General features: G+C 36.5%; 1 pseudogene; it reads left to right on the plus strand.

Annotated features, from left to right (window-relative positions):
• Positions 1–27,379, plus strand: part of LOC139868358 (sister chromatid cohesion protein PDS5 homolog B-like) — a 74,145-nt pseudogene that overhangs the window by 821 nt on the left and 45,945 nt on the right.

A 27,379-nucleotide genomic window follows, 5' to 3' on the forward strand; every position in this document is an offset into this window, starting at 1 on the left:
GACCCCGTCTCACGTCTTTTGGTTACACGCAATAGAAGCTTGTCATTAGTTGGACACATTTATAGGCTCTTAACCCAATAACATACACACACATAGATTTTTGATTATGATTAATGATTAATGAGTATATAATATATAATATATGAAGTGGTTGATGATGCTTACTTTGCAATTGCAATAATACGTTTGTTTGCACATTTTGGCTTTTGGCAGCAAGCATCAAAAGCATTGCCAGAGTTAAAGACACAATCAGATTCGCTAAGGTCTACTATAAAGCCGTTGAGTGATTCTATACTGAAGCATGGTTTGTTACATCAAAAGGATAAAGATGTTAGACTTTTGGTTACCGTTTGTGTATGTGAAATACTTCGGATCCTTGCCCCTGAACCTGGCTTTACTGATGAAGAGTTCAGGGTAAATAAATGGCTTTACTTTAAATTGATACTTTTGATTTTGATGAATGTTATACATTGCTGATGTCAAGTACTTATTTTTAGGATATATTTCGACTCTTAGTGGATATGTTTGCGGATCTTGCTGATACCAAAAGTCAGTATTACTACTCTAAAAGAGTGGAATTACTGGAGACTATTGCAAAATACAATTTCTGTGTGCGAATGCTAGATATAGGATGTGAAGATTTAATTCTAGAGATGTTCAATATATTTTTCAGTGTTATAAGGTACAGTTCTTTTTTCCCTTTTGTACAAGGGATATTTTTGTTTATTTTGTCTTGGTTGCTTCTATTGTTGTCATGAAATGTCGTATTCTTTTATCTTAGAGAGTTTACTATTGTGTTACGTAATCATGAGGTGTGGGTTTTAATTGGTTGAAGTCCTTTTTTATATATATATATTTTTTTTGGACAGCTGTTAGGATCACCGAGGGGGGACTTAACCACCCACGCGTTCATCTCCTACACAGTTATACCCGCCCCCCAGGAGGAAACCCGCACCAATCCCATACGGGGCATGGAGAAAGGTGCCATGGGTGGAACCTCATGGCAGTTCCATGTTTTCCCCTCCCCTTTATGTTGGTTGATGCTCTTATCTAGATTATTCTGTGAGCATATAGAATTGCAGTCTGTAAGGCAAACATTACGCTATATATTTCGACTATACATTTGCTTTTCACAAAGGAGTGAAACCAGTTAGAAATATGGGATAAATAAAAATTACTCTTTTTTAGGTATGTAATTGAGACTAATTATGATGCTGTATGGTTACCTTGCAGGAAAGAACATTCTTCGAATGTATTTGGTGCAATGTCATCAATAATGTCAGCTATTGTTCAAGAGAAATGTTCTCAAGGACTTTTAGAAGTCATTTTTCGCAGTCTTCTAAAGGACAGAAAGGTAACTTACTAGTATGATAGTTACCCGCAGTTTATTCATCATCATATTATATTTATGTGTTCACTTCAAGGAATTAGTTTAAATTGCCATTTCTTTGTGTGTGACTGCGTGTAAAGAATTTTATAGAATTCAGTTATACAATTAGTGAAGAAGATTTGCATTCTTAGTTTATGTCATAGGGGAAACAGTTTTAGGCATATCTTGTTCTTTGTGTAGTTAAGAGTGTTAAGGCTAGAACTGCCTTTTATCAAAGTAGTAACCTTAATCGATCAAGCAATCACAAACACACACAATAATAGCCGAGATATAAACACAGGAATTAAAAGAAACGACACGAGAATTATAGTGGTTCAGTTTCGATGTGAAACCTACATCCACTTTGGAACTAGAGAGTATTATTATTAATTTGGAGGTGATACTAAGCATGCACATATGAGAGAGTATTTATAGACAAGGATTAAGACAAACCCTAGTCTAATTAACCTAAGCCCGGCCCATTTAAATTAGGGTTGGCCAAACCCTAACTTAACCACCAAGTAAGCCTCTGCCGAAGCCTACATACATTAACATTCTCCCACTTGGAGGATTCGAACAACATCGATCTGCACTCTTGTACTTCTGCTTTGCAAGACTCAGCTCATCTCTTCTCTCTCTAGTTCCTGCCTTCTCTTCAATGTTCCTGAAGGCCAGTTGAAGCTATGCACAGCTTCAACTTATCCAACGTTATTGGTTTGGTGAACATATCTGCTGGATTCTTTGAACCTGGAATGCTCTCCAGATTAAATGTTCCATTGCTTATCCGTTCTCTGATAAAGTGATACTTCATGCCAATGTGCTTCGTCTTAGCATGATAGACTGGATTCTTTGCTAACTTGATTGCGCTCTCATTATCACAATATAAGACAAATTCTGTCTGTTTGCTGCCCAGTTCTTTCATGAATGTCTTCAACCACACTAGTTCTTTACTGGCTTCAGTCAAGGCCATGTATTCTGCTTCAGTAGTAGATAGAGCCACGCTCTTTTGAAGCCTAGACATCCAACTCACTGTTGTTCCTCCTATAGTGAATACATACCTGGTGGTGCTCTTGAAGGTATTATTGCATCTACCCAGATCTGCATCAGAATAACCCCTGAGAGTAGTATCTCTGCCCTTGAAACATAACCCAACTTTGGGAGTACCCATGGTTGCAAAACTCGGCCAACTCGGCCGAGTAATCGGCGATTACTCCTCTGGAAGAACAAAACGAGTAATCAGTGTCTAACTCGTCCATTTACTCGGTCAACTCCGGTCAACGCCGATCAACGGTGTCGGAAAACTCAGTGAAAAGATGAAGGAAAACAGGAGACGATTAATCTGAGTTCAATAAGGTTTTGATCGATGTCCAACTCCCTAATTTCTCCAACAACTTTCTGGTCCAACTTTTTTCAGAATTGAAATTAAGAGTTCTGAATCGATTTGATGCGTTTGTTTGTTTAGATAGAACAAATTGAAGGAACATACCTGTAATGTCACGATTTCCATCTATGAAGAGAACAAACAATTTAGGGTTTGGTGACTGAGCGGTTGAAGAAGAAGAAGTGGGTAGCGTGACTGATACTGGTAGGGTTTCTGAGTCATTTTATTAATTTTTAACTTACATTCAAACCCCCTAAAGTTTAACTGTTATTTATTTTAACACCTCAAGTTTAGTTTTCTTTCAACTTCATTATTAAATATATACAAATCTAACCCCTCCAATTAAAATAAATATTTATATGTAACTAAACTTTACATATTTAACATATATATTTATAAATTTTATATATTTAACATATATATATTCATAAAATGTTTGTTTATAGCTAATATATATATTATATATCTATAATATATTGAAAATATTTAGTTATATTAGAAAAGTCAACAAAAGTCAACATCCGAGTACTCCTCCGAGTACTCCCCGAGTCACCGATTACTCCTCAAAAACCTCCGGCCGAGTACTCCCCGAGTCGCGAGTTTTACAACCTTGGGAGTACCCTTTAAATACCGCAGTATCCACTTCACTTCTTCCCAATGTTCTTTCCCCGGACTTGACATAAAGCGACTAACCATCCCAACTGCATGTGCTAAATCAGGTCTTGTACACACCATAGCATACATTAGACTACCCACGGCGGATGCATAAGGAACCTTAGCCATTTCTGCTTTTTCTACTTCAGTTTTAGGAGACTGATGTTTAGAAAGCTTTACATGATTAAATGTTTCCAACATGTTAAGCAATCAAACTTGTTAAGACTTGATTAATTGAAATATGTTTCATATAGACAATTGACCACCCAAGTTGACCGGTGATTCACGAACGTTAAAACTTGTAAAAACTATATGATGACATATATATGGATATATATATATATAGTTAACATGATACTATGATAAGTAAACATATCATTAAGTATATTAACAATGAACTACATATGTAAAAACAAGACTACTAACTTATTGATTTTTAAACGAGACATATATGTAACGATTATCGTTGTAAAGACATTTAATGTATATATATCATATTAAGAGATATTCATACATGATAATATCATGATAATATAATAATTTAAAATCTCATTTGATATTATAAACATTGGGTTAACAACATTTAACAAGATCGTTAACCTAAAGGTTTCAAAACAACACTTACATGTAACGACTAACGATGACTTAACGACTCAGTTAAAATGTATATACATGTAGTGTTTTAATATGTATTTATACACTTTTGAAAGACTTCAATACACTTATCAAAATACTTCTACTTAACAAAAATGCTTACAATTACATCCTCGTTCAGTTTCATCAACAATTCTACTCGTATGCACCCGTATTCGTACTCGTACAATACACAGCTTTTAGATGTATGTACTATTGGTATATACACTCCAATTATCAGCTCTTAGTAGCCCATGTGAGTCACCTAACACATGTGGGAACCATCATTTGGCAACTAGCATGAAATATCTCATAAAATTACAAAAATATGAGTAATCATTCATGACTTATTTACATGAAAAGAAAATTACATATCCTTTATATCTAATCCATACACCAACGACCAAAAACACCTACAAACACTTTCATTCTTCAATTTTCTTCATCTAATTGATCTCTCTCAAGTTCTATCTTCAAGTTCTAAGTGTTCTTCATAAATTCTACAAGTTCTAGTTACATAAAATCAAGATTACTTTCAAGTTTGCTAGCTCACTTCCAATCTTGTAAGGTGATCATCCACCCTCAAGAAATCTTTGTTTCTTACAGTAGGTTATCATTATAATACAAGGTAATAATCATATTCAAACTTTGGTTCAATTTCTATAACTATAACAATCTTATTTCAAGTGATGATCTTACTTGAACTTGTTTTCGTGTCATGATTCTGCTTCAAGAACTTCGAGCCATCCAAGGATCCGTTGAAGGTAGATCCATTTTTCTATTTTCCAGTAGGTTTATCCAAGGAACTTAAGGTAGTAATGATGTTCATAACATCATTCGATTCATACATATAAAGTTATCTTATTCGAAGGTTTAAACTTGTAATCACTAGAACATAGTTTAGTTAATTCTAAACTTGTTCGCAAACAAAAGTTAATCCTTCTAACTTGACTTTTAAAATCAACTAAACACATGTTCTATATCTATATGATATGCTAACTTAATGATTAAAAACCTGGAAACACGAAAAACACCGTAAAACCGGATTTACGCCGTCGTAGTAACACCGCGGGCTGTTTTGGGTTAGTTAATTAAAAACTATGATAAACTTTGATTTAAAAGTTGTTATTCTGAGAAAATGATTTTTATTATGAACATGAAACTATATCCAAAAATTATGGTTAAACTCAAAGTGGAAGTATGTTTTCTAAAATGGTCATCTAGACGTCTTTCTTTCGACTGAAATGACTACCTTTACAAAAATGACTTGTAACTTATTTTTCCGACTATAAACCTATACTTTTTCTGTTTAGATTCTTAAAATAGAGTTCAATATGAAACCATAGCAATTTGATTCACTCAAAACGGATTTAAAATGAAGGAGTTATGGGTAAAACAAGATTGGATAATTTTTCTCATTTTAGCTACGTGAAAATTGGTAACAAATCTATTCCAACCATAACTTAATCAACTTGTATTGTATATTATGTAATCTTGAGATACCATAGACACGTATACAATGTTTCGACCTATCATGTCGACACATCTATATATATTTCGGAACAACCATAGACACTCTATATGTGAATGTTGGAGTTAGCTATACAGGGTTGAGGTTGATTCCAAAATATATATAGTTTGAGTTGTGATCAATACTGAGATACGTATGCACTGGGTCGTGGATTGATTCAAGATAATTTTTATCGATTTATTTCTGTACATCTAACTGTGGACAACTAGTTGTAGGTTACTAACGAGGACAACTGACTTAATAAACTTAAAACATCAAAATATATTAAAAGTGTTGTAAATATATTTTGAACATACTTTGATATATATGTATATATTGTTATAGGTTCGTGAATCAACCAGTGGCCAAGTCTTACTTCCCGACGAAGTAAAAATCTGTGAAAGTGAGTTATAGTCCCACTTTTAAAATCTAATATTTTTGGGATGAGAATACATGCAGGTTTTATAAATGATTTACAAAATAGACACAAGTACGTGAAACTACATTCTATGGTTGAATTATCGAAATCGAATATGCCCCTTTTTATTAAGTCTGGTAATCTAAGAATTAGGGAACAGACACCCTGATTGACGCGAATCCTAAAGATAGATCTATTGGGCCTAACAAACCCCATCCAAAGTACCGGATGCTTTAGTACTTCGAAATTTATATCATATCCGAAGGGTGTCCCGGAATGATGGGGATATTCTTATATATGCATCTTGTTAATGTCGGTTACCAGGTGTTCACCATATGAATGATTTTTATCTCTATGTATGGGATGTGTATTGAAATATGAAATCTTGTGGTCTATTATTATGATTTGATATACATAGGTTAAACCTATAACTCACCAACATTTTTGTTGACGTTTTAAGCATGTTTATTCTCAGGTGATTATTAAGAGCTTCCGATGTCGCATACTTAAATAAGGACGAGAGTTGGAGTCCATGCTTGTATGATATTGTGTAAAAACTGCATTCAAGAAACTTATTTTGTTGTAACATATTTGTATTGTAAACCATTATGTAATGGTCGTATGTAAACAGGATATTTTAGATTATCATTATTTGATAATCTACGTAAAGCTTTTTAAACCTTTATTGATGAAATAAAGGTTATGGTTTGTTTTAAAATGAATGCAGTCTTTGAAAAACGTCTCATATAGAGGTCAAAACCTCGCAACGAAATCAATTAATATGGAACGTTTTTAATCAATAAGAACGAGACATTTCAGTTGGTATCAGAGCGTTGGTCTTAGAGAACCAGAATTTTGCATTAGTGTGTCTTATCGAGTTTGTTAGGATGCATTAGTGAGTCTGGACTTCGACCGTGTTTACTTGAAAAATTATTGCTTAACAAATTTTGTTGGAAACTATATATTTTTAACATGTGAATATTATGTGATAGATGTCTACCTCTAGAACAAGTCCCATTGACTCACCTAATAATAATGAAGGGTCAAATGTAAATTGGAATGATTTGTGGACTGATTCACAAGTTCTCGAAGAGGAACCGGAAGAAGAGTCGGAACCGGAAGAAGAATCGGAACCGGATGAAGAATCGGAACTGGATGAAGAAATAGAACCGGTGGGGGAAATAATAAAACGGTTAAGTAAAAGAAAATCCTCAACCAACCGACCAAGGTTAATTATGGTCAATGGCGTTTCCGTCAAGGAAGCAAAATATTGGGAGGATTACCAATTCTCCGATGTATCGGATTCCGACGAGAATTCCGATGATGTTATAGAAATTACCCCAACTGAATTTAAAAAGGCAAAAGAAAATAATAAGGGAAAGGGCATAAAAATAGAGAAATCTAATTCCAACCCCGATGAACTTTATATGTATCGTCAACCCCCGAAGTCCTTAAGTTGTAACAATGACCCGGGAACCTCTAAACCACCAGGTTTTTCTAAACCAATGTGGAAAACGACGGCTCGTATCAGGGGAACATCATATATCCCTAGAAACTTAGCAAAACGAACCAAAACCGAAGAAGAAGAAACAAGCGAGTCGGAATAAGATAGTTGTATTCGTGTGGTGTAATATATGTAATATAGTGTGCTTATGCTTTATGATATATGTAAAAATTGCTTGTATTAATAAGTATTTTTTTATGAATCTAACTCTTGTCTATTTTACAGTATAAAAACACAAAATGGATAGACAACTCAATATTTTAAGAGACCTACCCGGAGACATGATTGATGAAATCTTGTCTAGAGTCGGTCAGAATTCTTCGGCACAACTATTTAAAGCGAGATCAGTTTGTAAGACTTTCGAAGAATGTTCCAAGAATGCCTTGGTTTATAAAAGGCTTTCGTTCGAAAGATGGGGGATATCACATTGGGAAATCCATAAGTTACGATGTGTTTACTTTGACGCATATATTGCGGGGAACCCAAATGCTATTTTACGCAATGGGTTAAGAAATTATTTTGACTCAATATATCCGAATATTGGACTTCGTGATTTAGAAAAAGCGGTTAACATGCAACATAAAGAAGCATGTTATGCTTACGGATTAGTAATGTTCGCTTCTCACCAAAGTGAGAACAAGAACATCGGGCTACAACTATTAAACAAAACGTTCCCACAAGTGACGGAGTCGGTAATTGGGGTAAGAAATGAGGTTTTTAGATTATTACGGGACTGTTGGACATTACGTAACCCTCGTCCCTTTGACGGCGTTACAACACGCTGTCTTATCAACGGCCATAACGGTTATGTTCCACAAGACCAAGGATGGGAAGTAATCCTAGTAAAACCAGAATGCATGACTTGTTTCTGGACGTATGAATTACGTGTCTTTATTGCCTTTGCTGAACGACTTGTGTACTAGCTAGAATTATCTTCACAACCATCTTGTATCAAATTTATTGTGTGCTATATTTCATGCTATATGTAAAATAAGCGGTATTGTAAGTTTGTAAAATATTGTGTAAAAGTTTGAACGCGAAATATTATTATAATCAGTTTTTCATATAGAATTGTAGTAGTTGAATTGTATATTAGCTACTAAGTATGAACTTAACGGGTAGGTACTACCCGAATTTAAACTTATAAAACGCTAATATGAAGAAAAAGCTTTTATAAATGAGTTCATATTATGCTACGAAATACTATTAACTAGTCTTAATATTCTGTATGATTAACTTGTTCCATTTGACTATTTTGAAGGAAATGGCACCGACTACTCGACACACCGTGAATATGAATGAAGAGGAATTCCGTACTTTTCTAGCTTCAAACATAGCCGCAGTATAGGCTGCGCTACATACCAACAGTAACCTTGGATCTAGCAGTACAGGAAATCGTGTAGGATGCACCTACAAAGAATTCACTGCCTGCAAACCTTTGGAATTTGATGGAACCGAAGGACCGATCGGATTGAAACGGTGGACCGAGAAGGTCGAATCGGTGTTTGCCATAAGTAAGTGTACTGAAGAGGACAAAGTGAAGTACGCTACGCATACCTTCACAGGTTCTGCGTTAACATGGTGGAATACCTATCTAGAGCAAGTGGGACAAGACGATGCGTACGCACTACCGTGGTCAGCATTCAAGCACTTGATGAACGAGAAGTACCATCCCAGAACCGAGGTCAATAAGCTCAAGACAGAACTTAGAGGGTTACGAACCCAAGGATTTGATATTACCACGTATGAAAGACGATTCACAGAATTGTGCCTATTGTGTCCGGGAGCATTCGAAGATGAGGAAGAGAAGATCGACGCGTTTGTGAAAGGATTACCGAAAAGAATCCAAGAAGATATAAGTTCACACGAGCCCGCCTCCATACAACAGGCATGTAGAATGGCTCACAAACTAGTGAACCAGATTGAAGAAAGAATTAAAGAACAGACTGCTGAAGAGGCCAATGTGAAGCAAGTCAAAAGAAAGTGGGAGGAAAACGGTGATAAGAATCACCAATACAACAACAACAGCAATTACAACAATAATCGCAACAATTATCCCAACAATCGCAACATCAATCGCAACTACAACAAAGGGCCCAACAACAACAACAATAACAACAACAAAAACAACAGCAACTACAACAATCATCCCAACAACAATAATAACCGCAACAACAACAACAATCAGAAGCAGCTATGCCAAAGGTGTGAAAAGTATCACTCGGGGTTCTGCACCAAATTTTGCAACAAGTGTAAAAGAAATGGTCATAGCGCGGCGAAGTGTGAGGTCTACGGACCAAGGGTTAATAGAACGAAAGGAACAAATGGTGTCGGAACGAGTAATGGCGGAGCAAGTAGTGTCGGAGCAAGTTATGCCAATGTAGTTTGTTATAAATGTGGAAAACCGGGCCACATTATTAGAAATTGCCCGAACCAGGAGAACACGAATGGACAAGGCCGCGGAAGAGTTTTCAATATTAATGCGGCAGAGGCACAGGAAGACCCGGAGCTTGTTACGGGTACGTTTCTTATTGATAATAAATCTGCTTACGTTTTATTTGATTCGGGTGCGGATAGAAGCTATATGAGTAGAGATTTTTGTGCTAAATTAAGTTGTCCATTGACGCCTTTGGATAGTAAATTTTTACTCGAATTAGCAAATGGTAAATTAATTTCAGCAGATAATATATGTCGGAATCGAGAAATTAAACTGGTTAGCGAAACATTTAAGATTGATTTGATACCAGTAGAGTTAGGGAGTTTTGATGTGATAATCGGTATGGACTGGTTGAAAGAAATGAAAGCAGAGATCGTTTGTTACAAAAATGCAATTCGCATTATACGAGAAAAAGGAAAACCCTTAATGGTGTACGGAGAAAAGGACAACACGAAGCTACATCTTATTAGTAATTTGAAGGCACAAAAACTAATAAGAAAAGGTTGCTATGCTGTTCTAGCACACGTCGAGAAAGTACAAACTGAAGAAAAGAGCATCAATGATGTTCCCATTGCAAAAGAATTTCCCGATGTATTTTCGAAAGAATTACCGGGATTACCCCCACATCGATCCGTTGAATTTCAAATAGATCTTGTACCAGGAGCTGCACCAATAGCTCGTGCTCCTTACAGACTCACACCCTGCGAGATGAAAGAACTGCAAAGCCAATTACAAGAACTTTTAGAGCGTGGTTTCATTCGACCAAGCACATCACCGTGGGGAGCTCCTGTTTTGTTTGTCAAGAAGAAAGATGGTACATTCAGGTTGTGTATCGACTACCGAGAGTTGAACAAACTTACCATCAAGAACCGCTACCCACTACCGAGAATCGACGACTTATTTGATCAACTACAAGGCTCGTCTGTTTATTCAAAGATTGACTTACGTTTCGGGTATCATCAAATGCGGGTGAAAGAAGATGATATTCCAAAGACTGCTTTCAGAACACGTTACGGTCATTTTGAGTTTATGGTCATGCCGTTTGGTTTAACTAATGCACCAGCTGTGTTCATGGACTTTATGAACCGAGTGTGTGGACCATACCTTGACAAGTTTGTCATTGTTTTCATTGATGACATACTTATTTACTCAAAGAATGACCAAGAACACGGTGAACATTTGAGAAAGGTGTTAGAAGTATTGAGGAAGGAAGAATTGTACGCTAAGTTTTCAAAGTGTGCATTTTGGTTGGAAGAAGTTCAATTCCTCGGTCACATAGTGAACAAAGAAGGTATTAAGGTGGATCCGGCAAAGATAGAAACTGTTGAAAAGTGGGAAACCCCGAAAACTCCGAAACACATACGCCAGTTTTTAGGACTAGCTGGTTACTACAGAAGGTTCATCCAAGACTTTTCCAGAATAGCAAAACCCTTGACTGCATTAACGCATAAAGGGAAGAAATTTGAATGGAATGATGAACAAGAGAAAGCGTTTCAGTTATTGAAGAAAAAGCTAACTACGGCACCTATATTGTCATTGCCTGAAGGGAATGATGATTTTGTGATTTATTGTGACGCATCAAAGCAAGGTCTCGGTTGTGTATTAATGCAACGAACGAAGGTGATTGCTTATGCGTCTAGACAATTGAAGATTCACGAACAAAATTATACGACGCATGATTTGGAATTAGGCGCGGTTGTTTTTGCATTAAAGACTTGGAGGCACTACTTATATGGGGTTAAAAGTATTATATATACCGACCACAAAAGTCTTCAACACATATTTAATCAGAAACAACTGAATATGAGGCAGCGTAGGTGGATTGAATTATTGAATGATTACGACTTTGAGATTCGTTACCACCCGGGGAAGGCAAATGTGGTAGCCGATGCCTTGAGCAGGAAGGACAGAGAACCCATTCGAGTAAAATCTATGAATATAATGATTCATAATAACCTTACTACTCAAATAAAGGAGGCGCAACAAGGAGTTTTAAAAGAGGGAAATTTAAAGGATGAAATACCCAAAGGATCGGAGAAGCATCTTAATATTCGGAAAGACGGAACCCGGTATAGGGCTGAAAGGATTTGGGTACCAAAATTTGGAGATATGAGAGAAATGGTACTTAGAGAAGCTCATAAAACCAGATACTCAATACATCCTGGAACGGGGAAGATGTACAAGGATCTCAACAAACATTTTTGGTGGCCGGGTATGAAAGCCGATGTTGCTAAATACATAGGAGAATGTTTGACGTGTTCTAAGGTCAAAGCTGAACATCAAAAACCATCAGGTCTACTTCAACAACCCGAAATCCCGGAATGGAAATGGGAAAACATTACCATGGATTTCATCACTAAATTACCAAGGACTGCAAGTGGTTTTGATACTATTTGGGTAATAGTTGATCGTCTTACCAAATCAGCACACTTCCTACCAATAAGAGAAGATGACAAGATGGAGAAGTTAGCACGACTGTATTTGAAGGAAGTCGTCTCCAGACATGGAATACCAATCTCTATTATCTCTGATAGGGATGGCAGATTTATTTCAAGATTCTGGCAGACATTACAGCAAGCATTAGGAACTCGTCTAGACATGAGTACTGCCTATCATCCACAAACTTATGGGCAGAGCGAAAGGATGATACAAACGCTTGAAGACATGCTGCGAGCATGTGTTATTGATTTCGAAAACAGTTGGGATCGACATCTACCGTTAGCAGAATTTTCCTACAACAACAGCTACCATTCAAGCATTGAGATGGCGCCGTTTGAAGCACTTTATGGTAGAAAGTGCAGGTCTCCGATTTGTTGGAGTGAAGTGGGGGATAGACAGATTACGGGTCCGGAGATTATACAAGAAACTACCGAGAAGATCATCCAAATTCAACAACGGTTGAAAACCGCCCAAAGTCGACAAAAGAGCTACGCTGACATTAAAAGAAAAGATATAGAATTTGAAATAGGAGAGATTGTCATGCTTAAAGTTGCACCTTGGAAAGGCGTTGTTCGATTTGGTAAATGAGGGAAATTAAATCCAAGGTATATTGGACCATTCAAGATTATTGATCGTGTCGGACCAGTAGCTTACCGACTTGAGTTACCTCAACAACTCGCGGCTGTACATAACACTTTCCACGTCTCGAATTTGAAGAAATGTTTTGCTAAAGAAGATCTCACTATTCCGTTAGATGAAATCCAAATCAACGAAAAACTCCAATTCATCGAAGAACCCGTCGAAATAATGGATCGTGAGGTTAAAAGACTTAAGCAAAACAAGATACTAATTGTTAAGGTTAGATGGAATGCTCGTAGAGGACCCGAGTTCACCTGGGAGCGTGAAGATCAGATGAAGAAGAAATACCCGCATCTATTTCCAGAAGATTCGTCAACACCTTCAACAGCTTAAAATTTCGGGACGAAATTTATTTAACGGGTAGGTACTGTAGTGACCCGAACTTTTCCATGTTTATATATATTAATTGAGATTGATATTTACATGATTAAATGTTTCCAACATGTTAAGCAATCAAACTTGTTAAGACTTGATTAATTGAAATATGTTTCATATAGACAATTGACCACCCAAGTTGACCGGTGATTCACGAACGTTAAAACTTGTAAAAACTATATGATGACATATATATGGATATATATATATATATATATATATATATATATATATATATATATATATATATATATATATATATATATATATATATATATATATATTTAACATGATACTATGATAAGTAAACATATCATTAAGTATATTAACAATGAACTACATATGTAAAAACAAGACTACTAACTTAATGATTTTTAAACGAGACATATATGTAACGATTATCGTTGTAAAGACATTTAATGTATATATATCATATTAAGAGATATTCATACATGATAATATCATGATAATATAATAATTTAAAATCTCATTTGATATTATAAACATTGGGTTAACAACATTTAACAAGATCGTTAACCTAAAGGTTTCAAAACAACACTTACATGTAACGACTAACGATGACTTAACGACTCAGTTAAAATGTATATACATGTAGTGTTTTAATATGTATTTATACACTTTTGAAAGACTTCAATACACTTATCAAAATACTTCTACTTAACAAAAATGCTTACAATTACATCCTCGTTCAGTTTCATCAACAATTCTACTCGTATGCACCCGTATTCGTACTCGTACAATACACAGCTTTTAGATGTATGTACTATTGGTATATACACTCCAATTATCAGCTCTTAGCAGCCCATGTGAGTCACCTAACACATGTGGGAACCATCATTTGGCAACTAGCATGAAATATCTCATAAAATTACAAAAATATGAGTAATCATTCATGACTTATTTACATGAAAAGAAAATTACATATCCTTTATATCTAATCCATATACCAACGACCAAAAACACCTACAAACACTTTTATTCTTCAATTTTATTCATCTAATTGATCTCTCTCAAGTTCTATCTTCAAGTTCTAAGTGTTCTTCATAAATTCTACAAGTTCTAGTTACATAAAATCAAGAATACTTTCAAGTTTGCTAGCTCACTTCCAATCTTGTAAGGTGATCATCCAACCTCAAGAAATCTTTGTTTCTTACAGTAGGTTATCATTATAATACAAGGTAATAATCATATTCAAACTTTGGTTCAATTTCTATAACTATAACAATCTTATTTCAAGTGATGATCTTACTTGAACTTGTTTTCGTGTCATGATTCTGCTTCAAGAACTTCGAGCCATCCAAGGATCCGTTGAAGGTAGATCCATTTTTATATTTTCCAGTAGGTTTATCCAAGGAACTTAAGGTAGTAATGATGTTCATAACATCATTCGATTCATACATATAAAGCTATCTTATTCGAAGGTTTAAACTTGTAATCACTAGAACATATTTTAGTTAATTCTAAACTTGTTCGCAAACAAAAGTTAATCTTTCTAACTTGACTTTTAAAATCAACTAAACACATGTTCTATATCTATATGATATGCTAACTTAATGATTAAAAACCTGGAAACACGAAAAACACCGTAAAACCGGATTTACGCCGTCGTAGTAACACTGCGGGCTGTTTTGGGTTAGTTAATTAAAAACTATGATAAACTTTGATTTAAAAGTTGTTATTCTGAGAAAATGATTTTTATTATGAATATGAAACTATATCCAAAAATTATGGTTAAACTCAAAGTGGAAGTATGTTTTCTAAAATGGTCATCTAGACGTCGTTCTTTCAACTGAAATGACTACCTTTACAAAAATGACTTGTAACTTATTTTTCAGACTATAAACCTATACTTTTTCTGTTTAGATTCATAAAATAGAGTTCAATATGAAACCATAGCAATTTGATTCACTCAAAACGGATTTAAAATGAAGAAGTTATGGGTAAAACAAGATTGGATAATTTTTCTCATTTTAGCTACGTGAAAATTGGTAACAAATCTATTCCAACCATAACTTAATCAACTTGTATTGTATATTATGTAATCTTGAGATACCATAGACACGTATACAATGTTTCGACCTATCATGTCGACACATCTATATATATTTCGGAACAACCATAGACACTCTATATGTGAATGTTGGAGTTAGCTATACAGGGTTGAGGTTGATTCCAAAATATATATAGTTTGAGTTGTGATCAATACTGAGATACGTATACACTGGGTCGTGGATTGATTCAAGATAATATTTATCGATTTATTTCTGTACATCTAACTGTGGACAACTAGTTGTAGGTTACTAACGAGGACAGCTGACTTAATAAACTTAAAACATCAAAATATATTAAAAGTGTTGTAAATATATTTTGAACATACTTTGATATATATGTATATATTGTTATAGGTTCGTGAATCAACCAGTGGCCAAGTCTTACTTCCCGACGAAGTAAAAATCTGTGAAAGTGAGTTATAGTCCCACTTTTCTAATATTTTTGGGATGAGAATACATGCAGGTTTTATAAATGATTTACAAAATAGACACAAGTACGTGAAACTACATTCTATGGTTGAATTATCGAAATCGAATATGCCCCTTTTTATTAAGTCTGGTAATCTAAGAATTAGGGAACAGACACCCTAATTGACGCGAATCCTAAAGATAGATCTATTGGGCCTAACAAACCCCATCCAAAGTACCAGATGCTTTAGTATTTTGAAATTTATATCATATCCGAAGGGTGTCCCGGAATGATGGGGATATTCTTATATATGCATCTTGTTAATGTCGGTTACCAGGTATTCACCATATGAATGATTTTTATCTCTATGTATGAGATGTGTATTGAAATATGAAATCTTGTGGTCTATTATTATGATTTGATATACATAGGTTAAACCTATAACTCACCAACATTTTTGTTGACGTTTTAAGCATGTTTATTCTCAGGTGATTATTAAGAGCTTCCGCTGTCGCATACTTAAATAAGGACGAGATTTGGAGTCCATGCTTGTATGATATTGTGTAAAAACTGCATTCAAGAAACTTATTTTGTTGTAACATATTTGTATTGTAAACCATTATGTAATGGTCGTGTGTAAACAGGATATTTTAGATTATCATTATTTGATAATCTACGTAAAGCTTTTTAAACCTTTATTGATGAAATAAAGGTTATGTTTTGTTTTAAAATGAATGCAGTCTTTGAAAAACGTCTCATATAAAGGTCAAAACCTCGCAACGAAATCAATTAATATGGAACGTTTTTAATCAATAAGAACAGGACATTTCAGTAACTTGGTCAACCTCCAAGTTTGATTTTTCAATAAAGATTCCATCTCGCTTTTCATAGCCTGCTCCCACTGGAACGAATCTTTCACCTTCATTGCCTCAGAATAACTTTCTGGTTCTCCATTTTCTGTCAAAAGAAGATAGTTAACTGTTGGACTAAACCTCTCTGGCTATCTTGTGACTCGTGTAGATCTCCTGACCCAATTGGACTGGTCAGGTTGTGGTGGGGGCTGCTCATCATCAGAATCTGAGATCCCACTTTCAGAAGTCTGCTCGTGATCAGATTCCGAGCTTTCACTGTTAGGAACTCCCACTGGAACTTCAGTTTCATACTCTGGAGTTTCCCTTTCATCCTCTCTTGTTGTCTCTGTGTCAACCTCAAATTCAACTGATTCTTTTTCTTTTGGTGTTGAGTTGAAATCCTTGTACAATTCCACCTTCATTGAAGGTGGCATGTTTACTTCTGATAACATGTTTTCCCTTGTTCTCCCATAACCTGTAACCCATGTCATCTCCCCCATAACCAATGAACACATACTTCTTTGCTTTTGCATCTAGTTTGTCACCATCTTTATTAATATCATATGCACTGTACCCAAAGATTTTTAAATGCTCATAACTGATTGCTTTACTTCTCCATTCTTCTTCGGGTATTTTGAAATCAAGCGGAGCTGATGGAGAACAGTTGATCAAATAAGCGGCAATGCTTACTGCATCAGCCCATAGAGTCTTTGGTAGCCCACAATTAAGTCTCATGCTACGTGTTCTCTCATTTAAAGTACGATTCATTCTTTCTGCAACTCCATTTCGTTGTGGAGTACCTGGAACCGTCTTGATCATTCGAATGCCATGATCAACACAATAGTTAACGAATTCGGTGCTGATGTATTCTCCTCCATTATCCGAATTCAAGCATTTTACCTTCAAATCACAAGATAATTCAACAGCAGATTTCCATTTCTTAAAAGCTTCAAATACATCAGATTTATTTTTAAGAAAGTAAACCCATACCTTGCGTGTTGAATCATCGATGAAAGTAACATAATAGCGTGCTCCTCCCAATGAAGAAACAGGAGTAGGCCCAAACACATCCGTGTGTACTAGCTCCAACTTTTGAGCCTTTAATGTTCTGCCTGCTTTTGTAAAGGTGACCTTCTTCTTTCCTAGAACACATGACTCGCAAAAGTCCAATTCAACTCTCTTCAGACCAGGAATTTTACCATTAGACACTAGCATTTTCATTCCTTTGTCACTCATGTGACCTAAACGTTGGTGCCACTGACTGGTTAAGCTACGATCATTGGAAACTGTATTTACTTCATTAGCTGGAACTTCTACCATATAAAGAGTGCCTCTCTTCTTACCCTTGGCTATTACTAAGTTCCCCTTTATTACTTTCCACTGACCTTCACCAAATAGCACACTATATCCTTGATCATCAAGCTGTCCAACAGAGATTAGTTTCTTCTTTAGGCCAGGAATAACTCGAACATTTTCCAAGGTCCAATTAGTACCCAAAGAGGTCTTCAGCTCTAAGTCTCCAATCCCTGTAATGTCAAGACAATGATCATTAGCCAAATGAATTTTATCAAGATTACCTGTTCGTAGATTCTTCATCAAATGTTGACTTGGAGTAGCATGAAACGATGCTCCTGAATCCATAACCCACACATCAATTGTATTCTCAATGCAGCAAACAAGGACGTTATCATAATCATCTGTTGCAACTGCAACATTAACTTCCTTTGGATTTGATGATGTTACTGGCTTAGTGCACTGGTTTCGGAAGTGCCCAGTCTCCTGACAATTCCAACATTTAATATCATTCCTCGTTCTCGACACACTCCTCCTTCTTGACTTTGACCTGCCCCTGGTGGTGTTACTTCTGCCTTTTCTCCTACCCCTCTCTTCTGTGCTCAGCAAGTTTCCTGATGGTTCTCCTGAGCTCTTTCTTCTTATATCTTCCCCAAGAATAAAATCACGAATGCTCTCAAACTTTAGCTTTGAGGACTCTGTGGATCCACTGATAGCTGTGACTGAACCTGACCAGCTTTCAGGTAACGAAGATAATAATAGAAGAGCTTTGACTTCGTCATCGAGCTTGATATCAACTGACAGTAACCGAGAGATAATATTGTTGAAGTTATTAACATGATTTGTTACTGAAGCACCTTCTTTCAACCTGGTGTTTACCAACTGTCTGATCAAAAACACCTTGTTAGAAGCAGACGGCTTCTCATACATATTTGCTAAGGTCTTCATCAAACCATGTGTCGTGGTTTCGTTCACAATGTTAAAGGCAACACTTTTTGTCAACGTGAGTCTGACAACTGCTAGGGCTTTCCTGTCAAGTGTTTTCCACTCGTCGTCTTTCATTCCTTCTGGTTTATTCTCATTCAAGGCATCGATCAGATCCTTCTGACATAACAAATCTTCAACCTGCATCTTCCACCACCCAAAATCTTGCCCATCAAACTTGTCGATTTTGATCCTCCCTTCTTCAGCCATTGATCTAGCTTAGATCTAAGGAATAGCAGCTGTGATGATCTTTGTAACAGCAACAGCTGTTAGATCCTGTTAGATCCTGTTATCTGGATCAAAAAAGGAAAAAAAACACAGCAGCAATAGATATTTTGGCGGCGACTAGGATTGATCCAGCAGTCGGCTAGAATTAAACCTGGATCAGACCTGTAATCAGCTGCGATCAGACCTGGATCAGCTGCGATCAGACCTGCAATCAGAGAAAAAAGTGGCGGCTGCACCTTTTTTTTTTTTTAACGGCAAGATTGCATCAGTCCGGACCGAAGCCTAGTCATCATTTGCACACACACACACACGTTCGGGCAGGAAACCCGAACCACGATCACAAGGATCCGAACCCTTAAACCATCCCGAGGGGCAGGCGGGCCGGACCTTAGTCCCGGATCGGGTCGGTAAAACCTTCCCTTTGGGCTGACCTCAATGGAGCCTATTTCAGTCCATGTTTAATTTGGTCATTCAGAAGCCAGGTTCGAACCCTGGACCTCTTACCCGGCGAGGGTGTTAAACACCACCGCGATACCACTCAGGCTAATGCCTCGGTGGTTAGTGGCGGCTGCACCTTGATTGCAACTACAGCAGCTGTTGGTGACGGCTACCTGAGCTCTAGATACCAGTTGTTAAGGCTAGAACTGCCTTTTATCAGAGTAGTAACCCTAATCGATCAAGCAATCACAAACACACACAATAATAGGCGAGATATAAACACAGGAATTAAAAGAAACGACACGAGAATTATAGTGGTTCAGTTTCGATGTGAAACCTACATCCACTTTGGAACTAGAGAGTATTATTATTAATTTGGAGGTGATACTAAGCATGCACATATGAGAGAGTATTTATAGACAAGGATTAAGACAAACCCTAGTCTAATTAACCTAAGCCCGGCCCATTTAAATTAGGGTTGGTCAAACCCTAACTTAACCACCAAGTAAGCCTCTGCCGAAGCCTACATACATTAACAAAGAGGAATCCTTGTTTAAACTAACCCTGTAAGTAATATGGTATATCGTGGTGAATTAATGTAAAATGAGTGGCTTTAAGTAAATGTTTCTGTGCTCAGTATATTAATAACTTACTATCGTCACGATATTTTTTGATTATTTTCAATATACTATTAATTTAATTCAAGAAGATATTTTTTGAACATTATCACAAATGCTTTTAGTATCTGAACATACATGGTACGTGACAGACACATTGGAAAAACCTATTAATTATGAGCAAAGAAATAGAGCTAAGATATATTTGAATAATCGTCAATAAAGGAAGAAAACTGTATCTCTTTTATATATAAATTAAGCTAATCATTTGATTTAAATTATGTCATCTGTATTACTTATGCTGGTACTACTTATAGTTTTTTCTATGCCTCCCTGTAAATATTCACTTTTTTCGCAGGATACATTTTCGGCTTCTTATCAGCTTGCTGTGTCTGTTATTGAAGATTGCAATTGTTGAGATTTAACAAGTTCATATATCTTAAAACCTTTTAAGAATCATTATAAACGGAAGCGTGTAATTATCAAATTTTACTTGTTATCTTTAAACCAATTTAAAGTTAAATCCCACAAGGATCAAGTTGTTAAATATATGCTTACAATAACAAGAAAAGAAGTGATTCAATACCTCCTCAAAACCAAGTTTGAAGGCTGTTTTGAAGGCTTAAGATGATGATGAAGATGATAGAACAATACACCAAACCACCCTTGAGTTGGTTAAACCTTTATCACCTTGAAACCTAGCTTGAAACCCACTTTTCTGCCCTTGAGAAAACCGAACAGCAGCAGCTGTATTTGAGCAGAAAGTTTGATGAGTTTTGATGGCTTTTATGCTTCTAACTTGAAGCCTCAAGTGTTGCATACCCCAAGCAATAACCCCAACACCTTTTGGCTTTAGTTGGTTAGGATTTTGGCACTTGTTCAAGCTTCCAAATGACCTTATGTTCTCTCTTTTCTGCTGGAAAAAAACTGACCAGAATGTGAGAGAGAGAGAGGTAATGTTTTTTCACTTGAAATGTTGTGTTATGCATGTGTTTTTTGATTCCCACAAGTCATGGTCCTTATGCACATGCACATGAGAAGTTGTGCTCTTGAAAAACACAAGAATCAAGCATGCTTATCCCTCCATTTTGACCCTTAGAACCGGCCATCCCATGGGAGGGTTTTATTTTTATAAAACTTTGTCAATTTATATAAATTTGTAACATAAACTCAAGCATTTATTTGATATTTACATATTTTATAAACCTTTTATAAAATATAACACAACATAATTATTTAAACCTATAAATAATATATATTTAAATTATCCAAATAATTTATTTCAAGTGATAATATTTTAGAAACCGATTTTCTAAAATCCAAGTGTCGCGTATTCATTTAATGATCCGTTCATTAAGATTAAATACGTATAAGGTGTCGGTAAGCTTGTTATTGGGTATGACCCGACTTGGATCATAACATATTAGCCACATTGATTTAATACGTCTCTCGGGCATACGAAATACTTTCAATCTCCCACTTGCACGAGAAAAGTAAGAAATTAATGCAAGTGACGGATACCACCTAACGACCGTCCATCACCCCCAATATGTTATGACTTTGTGCCATTCAATAACATCATCCCTTTCGAGTTCCCATCTCGAATATGAATAGGTGAATCTTTTCATTATATCCTTTCATCCTAGATGTCATGTTAAATCCAAGAGATACAGAGTGATCACTCTCTTTCTAGATTTAACTTTATCAGGCCTTAGACATCTGACTCTCAATGAATAAGAGGGACAAATTCCATCTTGACTACATACGTCCTAAATATGTACCCTGCATTGTACCTGAGCTCTTCCTTATGAACTACCATATTTCATAATAGCGAAGGAAAGATTCAAGGCACAATACTTGGTAAATATCTGAATCCAATATGTATCTCAGGTCAGAGGATACAATGATATTCGCCTTTACTCAAGATTACATGTGATCAACCACAAAGGCTCCATTTAGCAAATCTTGAGGGCGGGTCTTCCAATATTTGCATCCCACAAATATCTATGAACCTTGGTAGCAACCTTGCCCCACATTCAGTCCGTGAATGTATACCAATCCAAGTTCATAATAGTCTAAACCTCACACTTGTTCCCACAAATGTGATCGACTACTGAATTTAGAATAATTACTTATTCATGGATAAAATATGCAAAATAGGAACATAACTCAAAATAAATTAAACCATAATTATATTAATGAGTTTGAACCACTTCGTTCCGTTACAATACTTAAAACAGATCATAACCAATCACTAGAATATCGAAGCCCTAATGCACTAACATGCCCTTCATGTTTTGCTCCATGTAAGAGCTTCGTGAGTGGATCCGCTATATTAAGATCTGTGTGAACCTTGCGAATACATATCTTTCCTTTTTCAACTTCATCCCTTATGTAGTTGAATCTCCGCTCAATGTGACGGGTCTTTTGATGAGCACGAGGTTCCTTGATTTGAGCAATCGCACCCTCGTTGTCACAAAAGATCTCAAGAGGGTCCTGAATGGAAGGGACTACTCCTAAGTCGTCGATGAATTTCTTCATCCATGCAGCTTCCTGAGCTGCCAATGATGCGGCGATGTACTCTGACTCTGTAGTGGATAGAGCAACAACATCCTGTTTTGAACTCTTCCAAGAGACCGCACCTCCATTTAATGTGAAGACATAACCGGATTGTGATCGAGAATCATCACGATCAGTTTGGAAACTCGCATCCACGTAACCTTTTACTGCAAGTTCCTCCTCACCAGACCCGTATATTAGAAACATATCCTTAGTCCTCCTAAGGTATTTCAATATACTTTTAACAGCAACCCAATGACTGTTTCCAGGGTTATTCTGGTATCTACTTGTCAAGCTGAGAGCGCATGACACATCCGGTCTAGTGCATATCATTGCATACATGATAGACCCAATAGCAGATGCGTATGGGACTTTCTTCATTCTCTCTTGTTCATCTTTCGTGGTAGGACACTGAGATGAACTGAGAACGGTTCCCTTTTGAATAGGTACCAAACCTTTCTTAGAGTTTTCCATCTTGAACCTTTTCAAGATTTTATCAATGTATGTACTTTGACTTAAACCTATCAATCTCTTGGATCTATTCCTATAGATCCCAATCCCCAATATGTATTGTGCTTCTCCAAGATCCTTAATGGAGAAGCAACTCTTTAGCCAAGTTTTGACTTCTTGCATTGTGGTAATATCATTCCCAAACAATAATATATCATCCACATATAGCACAAGGAACATTATAGAGCTCCCACTAGCCTTCTTGTATACACAAGCTTCATCACCATTTTTAATGAAGCCAAATTTCTTTGCCTCTTCATTAAAACGATGATTCCACATTCTAGATGCTTGTTTCAATCCGTAGATTGATTTCTTTAACTTGCATACCTTTTTAGGATTTTTCGGATCAACAAAACCTTCGGGCTGTACCATATAGACATCTTCCTCAAGATATCCATTTAGGAAAGCGGTTTTGACATCCATTTGCCATATTTCATAGTCATAGTGAGCAGCAATGGCAAATAATATCCTAATAGACTTTAGCATTGCCACTGGCGAGAAAGTTTCATCATAGTCAACCCCTTGAGTTTGAGTGAAACCTTTTGCTACAAGTCTAGCTTTGTATGTATCTAAGTTTCCATGTATGTCGGTTTTCTTCTTGAAAAGCCATTTGCAATCAACTAGCTTAGAGCTAGGAGGTTGCACAACAAGTTCCCAAACTTGGTTTTCATACATGGATTGCATCTCGGCGTTCATGGCTTCCTGCCATTTATCTTTATCAATCCTTGATAAAGCATCTTTGTAGTTTGTCGGTTCATCCAAATCAACCGTATAGCAACCATCCACGAGAAACCCATATCTCTCGGGAGGATTACTAATCCTACTAGATCTTCGAACGTCTTGTGTACCTTGATCATCCACTTGATCATTTTCAACATCCTCATGTTGAGTATTAGTGCCAACCAATTGTGTATCATCGGCTTGATCTTGTACCTCTACAAGATCTATCTTCCTTTCACCATCACCTTCCATAAGGAATTTGGTTTCAAGGAATTCCGCCTTTCGAGCAACAAATACCGTTTGCTCGGATGGATCATAGAAGTAATATTCCATGTCATCTTTGGGATATCCTATGAAGATACACTTTGTGGATCGAGCATGTAGCTTATTAGCTAGATAACGCTTAGGATAAGCTTCACATCCCCATACTTTTAAGTATGAAAGAGAAGGTGGTTTTCCAAACCACATCTCATGAGGAGTTCGTTCCACTTTCTTGGTTGGGGCCATATTTAAAATACGAGCCACGGAGCTTAGACAATAACCCCAAAATGATAGAGGTAACGAGCTTCTTGCCATCATAGATCGAACCATATCCATTAGGGTTCGGTTCCTCCTTTCGGAAACTCCATTAAGTTGGGGTGTTCCGGGTGGAGTAAGTTGTGAGATAATCCCACAACTCCTAAGATGATCTTGGAAGGCATCGCTTAGGTATTCACCTCCTCTATCGGTACGAAGTACCTTAATTGTCCCATTGAGTTGATTTTGTACTTCGTTTTGATATTCTTTGAATGCTTCAAACGTTTCGTCCTTGTGTCTTAATAAGTAGACATATCCGAAACGACTAAAGTCATCAATGAAAGTAACAAAGTATCTTTCACCATTCCTAGTCATGGGTTTAAAGGGTCCACATACATCCGAATGTATTAATCCCAATAAATCTTTAGCCCTTTCATAAGTCCCTTTGAAAGGTGCTTTAGTCATCTTGCCTTGTAAACAAGATTCACATACATCAAACGAATCCATTTCATTTGATTTCAAAAGTCCATTCTTTTGAAGTGTATGCATTCGGTTCTTGTTTATGTGACCAAGGCGACAATGCCATAAATAGGAATCACTCAAATCCCTTTTGAGTTTCTTGGTGCTAGTATGGTATATAGAGCTCGATGATGCGTCATCATGAACCAATTCATAAATTCCATTTGAAGGCGAAGCCTTGAAATAGAATACATTATCTTTAGAAACATGAATATCATCATCAATAAAATTAACAACGTAACCACATTGTTTTAAGCGAGAAATAGAAATAATGTTTCTACACAAATCCGGAGCATACAAAACATTTTCTAAAATAAGTTCCAATCCGCTTGGAAGCTTCAAAATAAAATCTCCTTGAGCTTTAACATGCACCTTTGCACCATTGCCCATATAGAGACTTGATGTTCCCGCCTTATGATCACTTCTTTTGAACCCCTGCAAAGAATTGCAAATATGAGTTCCACATCCAGTGTCTAATACCCATGTATTAGAAGAAGTAATACTAAGCTCTATATATACCATATATATATTACCTGAGGTTTGCCCTGCATCCCTCTTGTCCTTCAACTCCTTAAGGTAGACCGGACAGTTTCGTTTCCAATGACCCATCTCACCGCAATCGAAACATGGGTCTTCCTTGGGGTTTGCCTTCTCGGCTACCTTTTGCTTCTTAGCCTTGTTGATGGTTGGGGTAACCATCTTCCCCTTCCCTTTGCCTTGATGGGCGGGTCCTTTTCTCTTAGCCACCTTAGGCTTAGAGGTGTTACCTTTGGATCCACCTTGATCGATTGCTAACACGGGTAAAGCCCTTTTACCCATGCTAGTTTCCGCCGTTCTAAGCATACCGTGAAGCTCACCTATGCTCTTATCCATCCCATTCATATTGTAATTAATTACAAATTGATCAAACCTTTTTGATAGGAAGTTAAGGATAAGATCGGTGGCTAACTCATTAGATATGTTTAGGTTAAGACGGTTAGCACGGTCGATAAGGCTTTTCATCTTAAGTACATAAGATGAAACCGATTGGGTATCGTCCATACGACAAGCATGTAGCGCCCGAACCGTTTCGAAGCGCTCGACACGCGCTTGTTGAAGGAACATCTCCTTCAATTGCGTTATCATGTCGTATGCACTATGGTGCTCGAAATCCTTTTGGAGTTCGGGTATCATAGTCCCAAGCATTAAGCATGAGACTTGAAGGGAGTCGTGGCAATACTTATCGTAAGAGGCCATTGCCTCCACATCATTCTCATCCGGTTGATCGGGAATGGGGTCTTCAAGTACATACGCTTTATCCTCTTGTTTGAGGACAATCCGAAGATTGCGGAACCAATCCATAAAGTTGGTATGGTTGAGTTTGTCTTTCTCGAGGAGAGACCGTAACGATAGGTTGTTCATGTTAAGTGGTGCGTTTTGCATGTTGTTGTTGTTATTAGCGGCCATCTACAAAATTCAACAAGGTTCATTTTAAGTATCGATTTTAGATTTAATAAACAATACCCTTTTAATTTGTTTTATTAAATATTAGAACCCAACGGTAAATCAAATTCCGGTTAGGTGACCTTTATCCCGTCATTTGATTTAGCTAGGTAGTCATAATGACAATTGCAATCCTTTTGCAACTTCTAAGTTATGGGATCATGCAATCCTTTTGCATGGCATATTAATCCCATCAACGCCTATTTGTTCCTCATGCTTCGGTGACCCTAAGTTCATGATTCCCAAATCAAGTCGTCCTACTTGTGTAAACATGTAGACTTAACCTACAAGTGGTTAGGTGACCTTTATCCCACATGTATGCGAAGTGTACCTTATTCATATTAGTTCACTCATGACGGTTAGGTGACCTTTATCCCATCAAGAGATTCCTAATATGTTTAAGTGTCCCACAAAAGGATGGCGTTAAACTTGTTTACCTTGTCGATTAAGGGATTTTAAGTTTTCGTTAATTCTAGTTTAAGAAAACATTTATGCCATACACCATCATGCATTTAGTGTATGGTTCATTTGAAATCCATTTTCAAGTCTTGTAATTTAGCCAATTACTTGATATAAACCATTTTATATACGTTATCCTTTTCTTGTTCTTAATAACCATTTATTAAGGTTTTTGGTTGCTATTTTAATTTAACCATTTAAATTGCCGTTTTGCATGTACTTAGTACGTCTAATTTAACCAATTAAATTTTCGTTTTGTTTGTTGTTATCTTGTGATTAATTGTATCAACCAAACATACAAAACAATAATCATACAAACAACCACACATGCAAAATAAGTGTGTTCACAATCTAGCCATTTTG

The sequence above is a fragment of the Rutidosis leptorrhynchoides genome, chromosome 9 (assembly GCF_046630445.1).
Source record: "Rutidosis leptorrhynchoides isolate AG116_Rl617_1_P2 chromosome 9, CSIRO_AGI_Rlap_v1, whole genome shotgun sequence".
NCBI classification, from domain to species: Eukaryota; Viridiplantae; Streptophyta; class Magnoliopsida; order Asterales; family Asteraceae; genus Rutidosis; species Rutidosis leptorrhynchoides.